Below are 13,388 nucleotides of genomic sequence, written 5' to 3'. Positions count from 1 at the left end.
TTCCCTCAACTGCCTCAGGCTCAACAACCTCTTCCTCCTCGGCACCCGGCCTTGTAGCATGCTAGACCTCGCCATCAGAACAAGCATCCTTCTCGCCGGGGAGAGACCTCCCAGACTCAGAACCCTCTCAAGAGTCAAGCCTCTTCCCATGGCAGGAAAGAGGGACCAGCTACCCCGGCCTCACCGCGAGCAGTCAGATCGGGAGGGTCCCATCCTACCAGACCTACATCACCTCAGCTTTCGGAGTTCAGGCCCTGGCTTGTGGAGAACCAGTTCGAGGTCCTGGCCGCAAATTCTAGGAAAGACCCCTCCGTCTGTAGCCATCACCAGCAGTCTGAGCCACTCCCTGCGAAGACTATCCCTGACCACACTGAGGCGAGCAGCACCAATGTGGAGCCTGCCAGAAAGCAAAGGAGGCATCGCCGAACTCGCCGAACAGCCACCAACAACCTGCCCGAGCTCGAGGGCAAGGAAGAGGTAAGCTTGGGTGAGGTAAAAGCCACTTCGCTCCTCTCAGTACCATCCCCCCTGTCTCCCGAACTCCTTGTTGTTCCCATGCCCAAAGATTTTAAGCTTCCGCCCCTGGACAAGTATGACAGGTCGTTCGACCCGAATGACCATGTTGACGCTTTTCAATCCCAGATGCACCTGGCGAGGGCTAGTGAATCTTGCATGGTGTACAGCTTTCTCCACCACCTTTAAAGGGGTGGCCCGCACATGGTACCGTAATCTTGCACCCAGATCAATAAGAAGTTGGGCGTAATTCGCGCAAGCCTTTACTTCTCACTTCGTCACCAGCAAGCGGTGCCCGCGAACTAAAGAGAGCCTCCTTGGTATAGTCCAGAGGGAAGGGGAGTCAATCCAGAGTTATATCAAGCGGTTCAACGACACATTCCTACAGATACTGCGCATGGACCCCACAGTGCGGCTTACAACAGCCAAGAGGGGCGTAACACACAAGGAGTTCAAGTGGCACATAGTTGTCAACCAGTCTGTGACTGTAGCTGAGTTCCTGAAGCTTGTAGACAGGTTTATAGGGACAGAGGAGGAGATCAACCAGAAAAATGAGGGCATGCCCGTGAAAAGAAAGAGGGAGGGTGAGCCCTCAAACCAAAGGGACAGCAGGAAGAAGAAAGACTTAGCTCGGGGGGCAAAGCCAAATCAGCCTTTCCGAGCTCCTGCAGTAGAACGGACTGACTACACTCCCCTGAACGCGAAGCAGGCTGAGATCCTGATGGCGATCAAAGACGCCCCGTACGTGAAGTGGCCACACCGTCTGAGAGGAAACCCCAATGAAAGGAATAAAAATTTATATTGTAGCTCTCATAAAGACCACGGTCATAGTACCGAGAACTGTAAAAACCTCCGCAACGAGATAGAGGAGCTCATCCGTCGCGGATACTTGAGAAATTTTGTACAGAATAATAATATTAATAATAAAGCAGGTCGGTAGGAGAGTAGAGACGCTCCTGAATCCAACAGCAGGCCAGCAGAGCAGTCGCAGAGGCAACCCCCGGAAGGGAGACCAGTTCGGGGGACCATCCATATAATAGTCGGAGGTTCGATCGTAGCGGGCTGCACCTCAGCGGCAGCTCGAACATCAGCTCATGAGATCGCCAGGGAAGAACAGAATCCCCCGAAGCGGTCAAGGATAGAAGATCCAATCTTCTTCACGGAGGATGATGCGCACGAGGTCCACTACCCTCATGATGATACGCTCGTCATAAAGATGAAGATCAATCACGTTGAAGTCAGGCGCATCCTCGTCGACTCGGGCAGCTCGGCGGACATCCTATTCAAGGCCGTGTTCGACATGCTCCAGCTATGAGAGACCGACCTGAAGCCCACAAATAGTTTCTTAGTGGTCGTGACTCCTCCTCATACAATGCCATAGTAGGTCAGCCGATCACTCATGCCTTACGAGTAGTTGTCTCCACTTATTATTTGGCAATGAAGTTCCCCACAGACTTCGAGGTCAGAGTAGTACGAGGTGATCAACTTGAGTCCCGCAAGTGCTACGTCACCGCCCTCAAGGGGAAAACCAAGATGCCCGATGACCTCGAGCTGGAGCGACCTACGGAGCAGGGCGAAGAGCGAGCTGTGCCCACTGAAGAGACGGTAGAGGACCTAGTCCGGATACTCCAAATCGGTGCCTCAGTCCAGGTGCCCCTGCGATCCTAGCTGGTAAGTTTCTTACTCCAAAATTAGATGTTTTCGCATGGTCCATGGCAGAAATGCCCAGCATTGACCCTAGCATCATAACTCACAAATTTAATATTGATCCTATAGTTAGGCCGTTAGACAGAAGAAACGTAATTTAGCTCCAGAACGCTAGAGAGCAGTTGATGAAGAGGTCGGGAAGTTCCTCGTGACCAACTTTATAAAAGAAGTCCATTACCCGAGCTGGGTGGCCAACCCCGTTCTGGTAAAAAAGACTAACAGTAAATGGCGTATGTACGTCGATTATACCGACCTGAACTGAGCTTGCCCAATGGACTGTTCCCACTCCCCATGATCAACCGTCTGGTGGACGCGACCTCTGGGCATGAGTTGCTAAGCTTCTTGGATGCCTACTCAGGCTACAATCAGATTAGGATGGACCCAGTTAATGAAGAAAAAACAGCTTTTATAACCGAGCTAGGCCTGTACTACTATAAGGTCATGCCCTTTGGATTGAAAAACGCCAGGGCTACCTTTCAAAGACTTGTAAATAAATTATTCGAGCCATTGATTAGTAGAAAAGTGGAATGTTATGTAAACGACATGGTCGTCAAAACCTAGTTTTCACACGATTTAATACAAGACTTGCATTCTGTCTTTGAAATTTTGCATAAGTTCAACATGAAGTTGAATCCGAGCAAGTGTGTGTTCGGCCTCACCTCAGGTAAATTTCTATGGTACATCATTAACCGGCGTGGCATTGAGGCCAACCCAGAAAAGATTAAGGCCATCCTAAATATGAGACCACCCCGAAAATTGAAGGAGGTTCAGAGGCTGAATGGCCGTGTAGCCGCCCTGAGCCACTTCATGTCCAAATCAGCAGATCACTGCCTGCCTTTCTTTAAGGTAAGTAAGAGCAAAGGCTTTGAATGGACTGAAGAGTGCCAGCTCGCGTTCGACGAGCTCAAAAGGTATCTCACCAGTATGCCGATCTTAACCCGACCCGAGGAGGGTGATGTTTTGGAGCTGTACCTCTCGGCAAGTAACGAGGAGGTTAGCTCGGTACTAATAAGAGAAGTAGATCGGGTCCAACGACCTATCTACTATGTTAGTAAAGTGTTGCAGGGAGCAGAGACAAGGTATCCAGAGATTGAAAAGCTAGCCTATGCACTAGTCATTGCAGCCCGGAAGCTCCATCTGTACTTCCAAGCTCACACTGTCATCGTCCTTACCAACAAACCTCTAAGGCAAGTCTTACTCAAGCCCGAGGTCTCCGGTAGGTTGATGAAATGAGCCATCGAGCTCAGCGGGTATGACCTCCAATACAAGCCGGGGATTGCTATCAAAGCCCAAGCCTTAGCAGACTTTGTCGCAGAATGCACTTTCAGCTCCGAAACCCCTAGGCTGGTTGAATGCGAGGCCCCCAGTTCGGGCGGGCCCGAGGTTTCCATGCCGGTTGAGCTCGAGCACCGTGAAGTAGCAACTAGTGCAGCATCTCTCTTGGTCAGACTGAGTGCGAATTGGGATGAGGAGCCCTGGATCCTTCACATGGATGGCTCGTTAAACCAGCAGGGCAGCGGAGTTGCGATCGTTCTATATGGGCCAAGCAACGTGAAGCTGGAGTATGCACTACGCTTCGAGTTCATGGCATCCAACAATGAAGCGGAGTACGAGGCACTACTAGGCGGGCTGGCTCTGGCGGATGAAATGAAGGCCAAACACATTGTCATCTACAGTGACTCTCAGCTCGTGGTCAACCAGGTTACAGGTGAGTATGAAGCTCGTGAGCTGACCATGATCACCTACTTAGCCAAAGTCAAAAAAGCTCTGCTCAACTTCCAGTCTCACTTTATCAAGCAAATCCCGAGATCGGAGAATGCTGAGGCCGATGCCCTGTCTCGGTTAGCCAGCACCAGTGATAACACCATGAGAAAAACAGTGTATATAGAGAACTTTCCTCGGCCTAGCATTCTCGGGGGGGCAGAGGAGGTTGCTCCCGTCGTTCAAGTAGAGTCGAGCTGGATCGATCCGCTCACGAGCTTCCTGCTACGCGAAACCCTCCCAGTAGATCGTAATGCCACCAAAAGGGTAGAGTGTCAGTCAGCCAAGTACGTCATAATAGACGAGAGGCTGTACCGAAGACCTTACACGCTCCCTTATCTGTGATGCTTGCGACCTTCCGAGGTCGAGCTCAAACTCCGCGACACTCACGAGGGCCTGTGTGGTGGACACTTGGGGGGAAGAGCTATCGCCCAGAAAGTGCTACGATAGGGGTATTACTGGCCAACAATGAAGGCAGACGCAATTGAGCTTGTCAGATGATGTGACAAGTGCCAAAAGCACGCCAACATCCACCACCAGCCTACCGCCGATCTAAAATATCTTACCAGCCCATGGCCCTTTGCACAGTGGGGGATTGACATACTCGGACCATTCCCGCCAGCAACAGGGAAGAGAAGGTTCTTAGTGGTGGCAGTTGACTATTTTACCAAATGGGTAGAAGCTGAACCTCTCACGACGATTACAGCTCGAAACATACAAAACTTCTTCTGAAAGAACATAGTATGCCATTTCGGACTATCCTAGGTATTGATATCCGACAATGGTAAACAGTTCGAAGACATCAAATTCCAAAATTGGTGCAAAGACATGGGAATACAGCAAAACTTCACCTTGGTAGCACACCCTCAAGCAAACGGCCAAGTGGAAGTCACGAACAGGGCCATTCTCCGTGGACTGAAAGCACACCTGGATCGAGCTATGGGACTATGGGCAGACGAGCTGCCCAGTGTTCTATGGGCCTACCGGACCACGGTGAAGACGACGACAGGAGAGACTCCCTTCAACCTCACTTACGGCACCAAGGCAGTTATCCCGGCAGAGATCAAAGTCCCTACGTTGCAACTAGAAGCGCATAACGACAAAGCAAACGAAGACGAGCTATCCCCCAACCTCGACCTGCTTGATGAGGTACGGGACCTCGCATACATTAGGACAGCGGCCTACCAACAGAGAGTAGCTCAGTACTATAACGCCAGGGTCAAAAAGCGGAACCTCCGCATAGGAGATCTGGTCCTACGTAAAGTTATGGTGCCTGAGCCCGGTGTTGGTAAGCTCGGGCCAAATTGGAAAGGACCCTATTGAGTAAAACGGATGCTCGGGGAAGGAACATACGAGCTCGAAACCCTAGAAGGGAAATAAGTACCTCGGGCATGGAATATTGTCAACCTAAGGCAATATTACCCATAAATTACCGAACTGAGTGGACCATGAGTCACTCCCAGAGCCTAAGGGCCAATATGCCGAGCTAATGATAATCTCAGCATGAACTCGGCACTGAAAACCCGAACTAGCTAAGGGCTAAAAGGCCAACTAGCTAAGGACTTCGGTGCTATGCATAACTTAGTTGTTGCATCAATAGGGATTTTGCACGCCAAGAAGGTAGGTGGCTCGGGTGCAAACCCTGTGACGCATGGCCCACCGCGGTGTACAACAGGTTGGACCTGCCTGGGACAACTATTAACTTATGTGAGCAAGTGGACAGGTCGGGGATATGCCTTACTATGTCGCTCGCCTTGGTGCACATCACAAAATCCTTGCTGGGTGGTAGTTCGGGGTGACCACAGATGAGAATTCCTACCCCAGACACTTAACAGTTCAGATAAAACAGTTACTTCAGTAAAAATAAAAAGTGCACAACACTTAGCAGGAAAACAGATTTCATTGAGTAAATATTTTTACAATGAGTTCGGCAAAAAAGAAAAGAAAAGAAGTTAGAACTGAGCTCGCAGGCTCAGAGTACAAAAACTGCACAAGGGTATAAGAACTGCACACACTACTTCAGGGGCTCGTCGTCTTTGCTCAGCTAGGTCAGCAGCGTCTGCCTCTTCATTGCCACCCTCCTCTTCAGAATCTGGGTCCTTTGTGGCCTGGCGGGCATTGTCGTCCGTGATCCGCGAGGTGGTGATGGCACTTACGTTGAGATCGGGGTATGTATGCCTTATCAACCACATGTTGAGGTGGTGATGGCGCCCAAGACCTTCGCCTCCTAAATGGCCTGGTTGAAGATCTCGGTCTTCTCCTCAATATCAGCCTTGAGGTACTCCACCTCATGTTCTAAGGCCCTCTTGTCTTCTTTGAGACTCTTCACTTCGAGCTTTAAAGCCTCCAGGCCTGCCTTCAGGTCGTTTACTTCGGCCTTAAGCCCGTCCCTCTCACAGGCTAGCCTTCCTTCTTTCCCACATTTCCCCGACAAAGGTCTTCTGGGCTATGACATCACTTTCTAGTTGGTGGATTTGACAGCGAGCCACCCTCAGATCGGTGTGGGCTGCGTGAGACGACTCCTCAGCAGCTAGAGCCCGCTTCAAGTGTCTTTCAGACTAAAGAGTCAAGGCATGCATGACAGTGTTTACCTAACAAGGGAAAGGTCGGTTAGTACCGAAGAGGAAAAAAAATTTGAAGTGGTGGAACTTACCACCATAGAGTGGGTGGCGGCCCGGGCTCCGAGCTGAGCAGGAGTGAGATCGGCCCAATCAGAGACTTCTTCAAGGTAGACTGCCTCCTTGCTTTTTTGAAGGCCACACTGGGGGATTAGGACGCTACGCCCTTCCTCATGACTCCCCGAGCTAGAAACCGCTGCCTCGGCTGTGTGAGTAGACTCCTCAGAAACTTCAACAGCAGCCTCGGCAGGTTCAGCGGTAGGAGGAGTGTCAGGGAGCTCGGGCTCTGAAGTGGGGACCTACGGGGGGCTTGGGCTTAGGGCTGGGGGCTCGTGGAGGCTCGATGAGTGCCTTCTTGACAGTTCGCTTCTTCCTCTTCATTTAACGGAAGAGTCTCTCCCCCTTGATCTTCTCCTCTTCCATGGGACCTGCAACAGAGATCGGCATTAATAAACCCGAAAATACTTAACCGTTTGAGCGAGGTGCTAAAGTAAAGTAAACCTACCTGGCCTCAAACCGGCTTGTATGAGCTTCTTCTCGGCGATATAGTCCTTGTAATCGAACCCGAGCTCAGCCCATGACTGGAGTGTCTCCCTTATCTTCTTGCCCAGTATGATGCCGGGGTCCTGAATAGCCGCCCTCTAGTTAGTGGGGAAGGGTCACCCCGTGCTACTCCAGACTACAAAGTAGTCCCGCTTCCAGGCCGGGACTTTACTTGGAAGATTGTGTAACAACTTGAGGCCCAGGCAAGGGAACAGGTAGTAGCTCCGCCTGTGCTCGGGGAGAACTCTTGAGGCACTCTTATTTATTGACAAGATGGAACAAAAGATATCTAAGTCTAAGGGGAGGGCGTAGTCAAAACAAAGGGAGATATTCCCGACCACATTGCGAATGGAGGTTGGGTGGAGCTGGTCCAATGTGACGTTGAAGCATCTCAATACCTCAACGATAAGGAGGTGGAGAGGAAGACGGAGCCCGACAATGAGTTGCTCCCTAAAGATCATGATCTCATCTGGACCGTGCTCCCAAGGGAAATTGCCGGCAGGTAGACTGTACGAATATTCCCTAGGAAGGTTGTGGTGTTGGATGAGATACCGAAGTCTCTCCAGCGTCATGGTGGAAGGGCCGAATTGATCCGGCATCTGACCTCGGTGGGAGGTGGACGCCAGATTACCTGAGGCCGCCCATGCCTCGTGGGACGGTTGGGCAGCAGTAGGATCACCCTGAGCCGAAGTACCCACCTCAGGCTCATCTAAGAGACTACCCCCACTAGACATTGAAAGAAACAAATTGAAAAGGAAAGAAAAGGAAGCTCGGGGACTAACCAAGGAAACGCAACCGAACTGGAAAAACCAGACGAGCTGGAAGACCTGAGCTAGAGACCTCAGGCGCGTGCTCAAAGCGAACGTAGAAGACTTATGGCGAGTAAAATGACCAGGGTCCCCCGTGCTGCTCAGGACGATCTGACGGCTCTCAAGGAAACCGGCTACGAGACCCTGGAGGAAAAATCGGTTTAGCGCATTTTTTGGCGTTCGCGAAGTCCAGATCTTGTGACGTTTGTGCGTAAGCTGTACGCGATCCGGGTTTCTTTCGATTGAGCCGAGCAGTAGACCGGCCTGACCAACGAATTACCTAACAAGGTGGCATGAGCATCGAGCCAAATCCACCCGGCGCACCGTGAACTCCCCGCACTGGGTCAGAACCCCCCAGCACGGGGAGTGGGGGGCAATTGATGGAGGGTGATTTGGCCCGACCTTGTAGCACGGGGACGCATGGACATGACCTGGCGTAAGTGATGACTCAACGTGACAGCATGGCAGCTGGACCATAACTCGGCGTGACGAACTCACCGAGTTCAACCTGCCAACTCGGCGAGTTAGGCAACTCGCCGGGAATTAACGTCCAGCTTATCTTGAATTTTACTAAGGATGGGACACCCCGAGCTCCCACCAAGTGAGGGGCCCCGAGCTCCTCCTAGAACTCGAACTCCTCCCAATGAGCTCTAAGCCCTTCCCAAGAAGGGAGCACCCCGATTTGCACTTAGATATCCCGAAGTAGAAACACTTCGAATCAGCGTCGTTGGCTCTCCTAACTTCCAAGGGTACAACTTCTACAAGGAGCTTACATCTCCAAAAGAAATCTGAAAGGTCCTGGAATTCAAGTACAAGGTGCAAGAAGCAAGTACGAATAAGTATCTTATTGCAGAATACTTTGACTTTACCATTGCGACCATAAACCCATACTGGAGCAAATTCATTTACTTGACAACAGGTGATAGTCAATAAAATTCGATCCCTTGACATCGTCCTTCCTAAATCTTTCCAAGTGGGAGCAATCATTGCCAAACTTCCACCCTCTTGGAAGGATTACAGGAAGAAGCTTCTGCATAAGGCTGAACACTTACCTTAGAGCAAATTCAGCAACACCTTTGTATTGAAGAAGAGTCTCGGATTAGAGACAGTAGGGATAAGACCCTGACCGGTATGCTGAACTCTAAGGTGAATTTTGTGGAAAACGGATCGAAGAAGATTAGCCATGCATTACAAGTAAAGAAGAATGATGGGAACTTCAAGAAGAGCAACAATAGGAAATGATCCTGCTATGTTTGTGGAAAGAATGGGCACTATGCCCGAGTCTGCCGACATCGGAAAGGCGGAACCCAGTCTGCAAACACGGTAGAAGACAACCTAGTGGCCATGATTACTGAAGTCAACATGGCAGAATCGTCTTCTGGATGGTGGTTTGATTCAGGCGCCACAGTCCATGTTTGCAAGGACAGGTCCTTGTTTAAGATATATGAAGAAATGACTGATGGCCAGGAGGTACAGTTGGGAAACCAAACATGTGCTAAAGTTACTAGAAGAGGCAACGTAGAGTTGAACTTCACCTCCGGAAAGACATTGACTCTCCTGAATGTTCTCCATGTTCCTGACATTAGAAAGAACTTGGTCTCAGTAAATCTTGTCTGTAAGAGAGGATTCAAAGTTGTCTTTGAATCCGACAAACTAATCCTATCCAAGAATGAGATGTTTGTTGGAAAGGGATATGGTTATAATGGTATGTTCAAATTAAGTATTAATGAAGGAAAAGTTTTTGCTTATATTATTGATTATTTCTCTTTATGTTATGATAGATTAGCACACTTGAATTTTAAATCCATAAAGAACATGAGCAAACTTGGTATAATTGCTTACAGTAATGAATCAACTGAAAAATGTGAGATATGTGTAAAATCTAAAATGGTTAAGAAACATTTCCCTAGTGTTAAAATAAATTCTCAACTTATAGAACTAATTCATTCTAACATTTGTGAACTCAATGGTGTATTAACTAGAGGAGGTAAGAGATACTTCATAACATTTATAGATTACTTTTTTAGGTACACCTATGTCTACCTTATGAGAACTAATGATGAAGCCTTTGACATGTTTAAACTGTATATGACTGAAGTTGAAAATCAATTAGAAAAGAAAATTAAAATCCTTAGAAGTGATAGGGGTACTGAATATTTTAAAAATGAGTATAATTCTTTCTTTGAAGAATTTGGAATAATACATTAGTGTTCTGCTCCCTATACCCCTCAACAGAATAGCCTGTCTGAAAGGAAAAATAGAACATTTACAGAAATAATAAATTGCATGTTGTTAAAAGCTAATGCACCCTTAAACCTATGGGGGGAAGCACTCCTAACAGCCTGCCATTTACATAATAGAATTGTTTCTAGAGTTAATAACAAATGTCCATATGAATTATGGACAGGAAGAAAGCCTAATTTAACATATCTAAAAGTGTGGGGGTGGTTAGCATATTATAGAGTTTCAGATCCTAAAAGAACCAAATTAAGACTCAGAGCTAAGAAAAGTATGTTTGTTGGATATGTTGAACATAGCAAGGCCTATAGGCTTCTAGACTTAGAGTCCAACATAATAATTGAAACTAGAGATGTTGAATTCTTTGAAAATAAATTGTGTTCTGAATCTACAGAAAATGAATCCACAAAAAATGATAAAGAACCTAAAAAAGAAACTCAGATCTCAATACATGTTGATAATAATGAGACTGAAAAAAAAATTGACACAACTGTAACACCTACAATAGGACCTAGAAGAAGTCAAAGACAAAGGATAGAGAAACACTTAGGTTCATATTTTATCTCTACTCAGTCAATTGTATTTTTGGTTGAGGTTGATAGAGAGAAGATTTTAAATAAGATACCCATTGTCCTAAACATTGAAAATGATCCAAAAACCTACAATGAGGCCATGACCTCTAGAGATGCTGCATTTTGGAAGGAAACTATAAATGATGAAATGGATTCAATAATGTCAAATAACACATGGGTACTAGTAGATATGCCTCTAGTATCAAAACCAATAAAATGTAAATGGGTGTTTAGAAGAAAATACAACACTGATGAAACTGTACAAACTTTTAAGGCTAGATTGGTAGTGAAAGGATTTAATCAAAACGAAGGGATTAATTACTTTGACACCTATGCACCAGTGGCTAAAACAACTTTTATTAGAACACTCATAGCATTAGCATCCATTTATCATTTATCTATTCACCAAATTGATGTTAAAACTGCTTTCTTACATGGTGATTTACATGAAGAGGCTTATATGGAACAACCAGAATGATTTGTTCTTCCTGGAAATGAGAATAAAGTCTGTAAATTGGTTAAATCACTATATGAATTAAAACAAGCACCTAAATAGTGGCATTAGAAATTTGATTCTTACATTCTACCTTTCGGTTTTAAACATAATAGTGCTGGTAGATGCATCTACTCAAAATTCACTAGAAATTATGGAGTAACTGTATGTCTTTATGTTGATGATATGCTTATTGTGGGTACAAATATGGTTGGCATAAATGAAATTAAAAACTACTTATCATTTGTCTTCAAGATGAAATATTTAGGAGAAGTAGATACCATCCTGGGAATAAAAGTTAAAAAGCATAGTAGGGGCTATGCATTAAGCCAATCACATTATATTGAGAAAGTACTTGAGAAATTTAAGCATTTAGGATTCAAAGAATATAGCACGCCATATGATTCTAGTATAAAGCTAGTAGAAAATACTAATAGAGAAATTGCAGAACTTGATTATGCTAGTGCAGTAGGAAGCTTGATGTATGCTATGCTTTGTACAAGACCTGATATTGTTTTTGCAGTAAGTAAACTCAGTCAGTTTACAAGTTATCCCGGTGCAGAACACTAGAAGGCAATTGGGAGAGTTCTTGGGTATCTTAAGAGAACCTTGGAACTTGGCTTGTTTTACTGTGATTATCCAGTTGTACTAGAAGGGTATACTGATGCAAGTTGGATTACCGGTAATGGAGATAACAAGTCCACCTCTGGATGGATTTTCGTCCTTGGTGGGGATGCGATCTCTTGGGCATCCAAGATACAAACTTGTATATCTCACTCAACCATGGAATCCGAATTCATAGCTTTAGCGGCTGCTGGAAAAAAGGCTGAATGGATTAGGAATTTATTATTGGATATAAAACTTTGGCCTAGTCCTATGCCTTCAATTTCCATTTACTGTGATAGTGAGGCAACTCTGTCAAAGCCTATAATGGTACCTACAATGGTAAGTCTAGACATATAAGTCTGAGACATGAATTTGTTAGGCAACTGATTCAAGATGGAGTCATCACTATAACCTATGTGCGGTCAAGTAAAAACATAGCTAATCCTCTTACCAAGGGCTTGGCCAAAGAATTGGTAAGAATGACAACCAAAGAGATGGGATTTAAACCCTTACTTAGTCACCTGTAATGGTAACCCAACATAAACTGAAAAACCATCAGTATTGGGTTTAATGGGTAACAACAAGTTACAGTAATGTGACTGTTAGCACTAACATTGAGAAATTTCCCATCATAACATAAACAGTGTTGTCCGTTACGATAAGAGGTTGAGTTAAATTCTTAATAAAGTTATGAAATGTGTCAAATAACGCAACAAATAGTGGAACTTCACCTATGTAAACATAGAAGTGGTGCCGCTTCTCATGAGAGTTTGGGTTTGCTCTCGAGATTGTTCATGAAACCAGGAAAGAAGCACATCGCCATAACAGTGCTGAGCAAAACTTGAACTCTTGCAAAGACTGGACATTTTATGTGTATGAGTGTCTCCGGTCTGTCTTGAGAGTAATTGGTTTAAGGTCTTACCACCAGTAACTTTGACAAGGCTCTGATATATCTATACTAACAAAATGTTTAAGTTGATAAACACCTTTTATATGCATAACTATGTCATAGTAGTTTGGATTGAGAGAGAACTATGTAATTGAACAATCAATGTGGGGGATTGTTGGATTTTAATCTCATAAGAGATTAAATCCAATGGGTTTGATTGGTCAATTACATGAGAAATCGCACCTACAAACTTGATTGAAAAATTAGTTTTTCTCTTACAAAACCCAGTTTTGAACTTGTCCCACATAGGAAAATTACAAGCTTTGTTTTCATTATTTTAATAGGAGCTGATTTACACTCCTTAGAAATAGTAGAGGAGAGTATGGGGGTTTGATACCGCGCAACACGCGCGTGCACGTGTGTGCGGCGCAATTAGGCGCTTTAGAGGCGCACTTTGCTCGCGAAGGGCGGCCTTGGTTTTGGTGCGATGTTGACCGTTGATCACCGTTGATTCGATCAATGGTCACGATTCGATCAGGTGTGAACAAGAGGCACAATTCAAAGTTAACAGTCATTAACTATTAACCACTTTTTGAATAGTCACAATATTTGAAATTCTGACTGTTCAAGGTGCCTTCT

The sequence above is a fragment of the Nelumbo nucifera genome, chromosome 5, assembly GCF_055504915.1.
Source record: "Nelumbo nucifera cultivar China Antique chromosome 5, China Antique-T2T, whole genome shotgun sequence".
Taxonomy (NCBI): domain Eukaryota; kingdom Viridiplantae; phylum Streptophyta; class Magnoliopsida; order Proteales; family Nelumbonaceae; genus Nelumbo; species Nelumbo nucifera.
Note: the sequence above shows the minus strand (reverse complement) of the source record.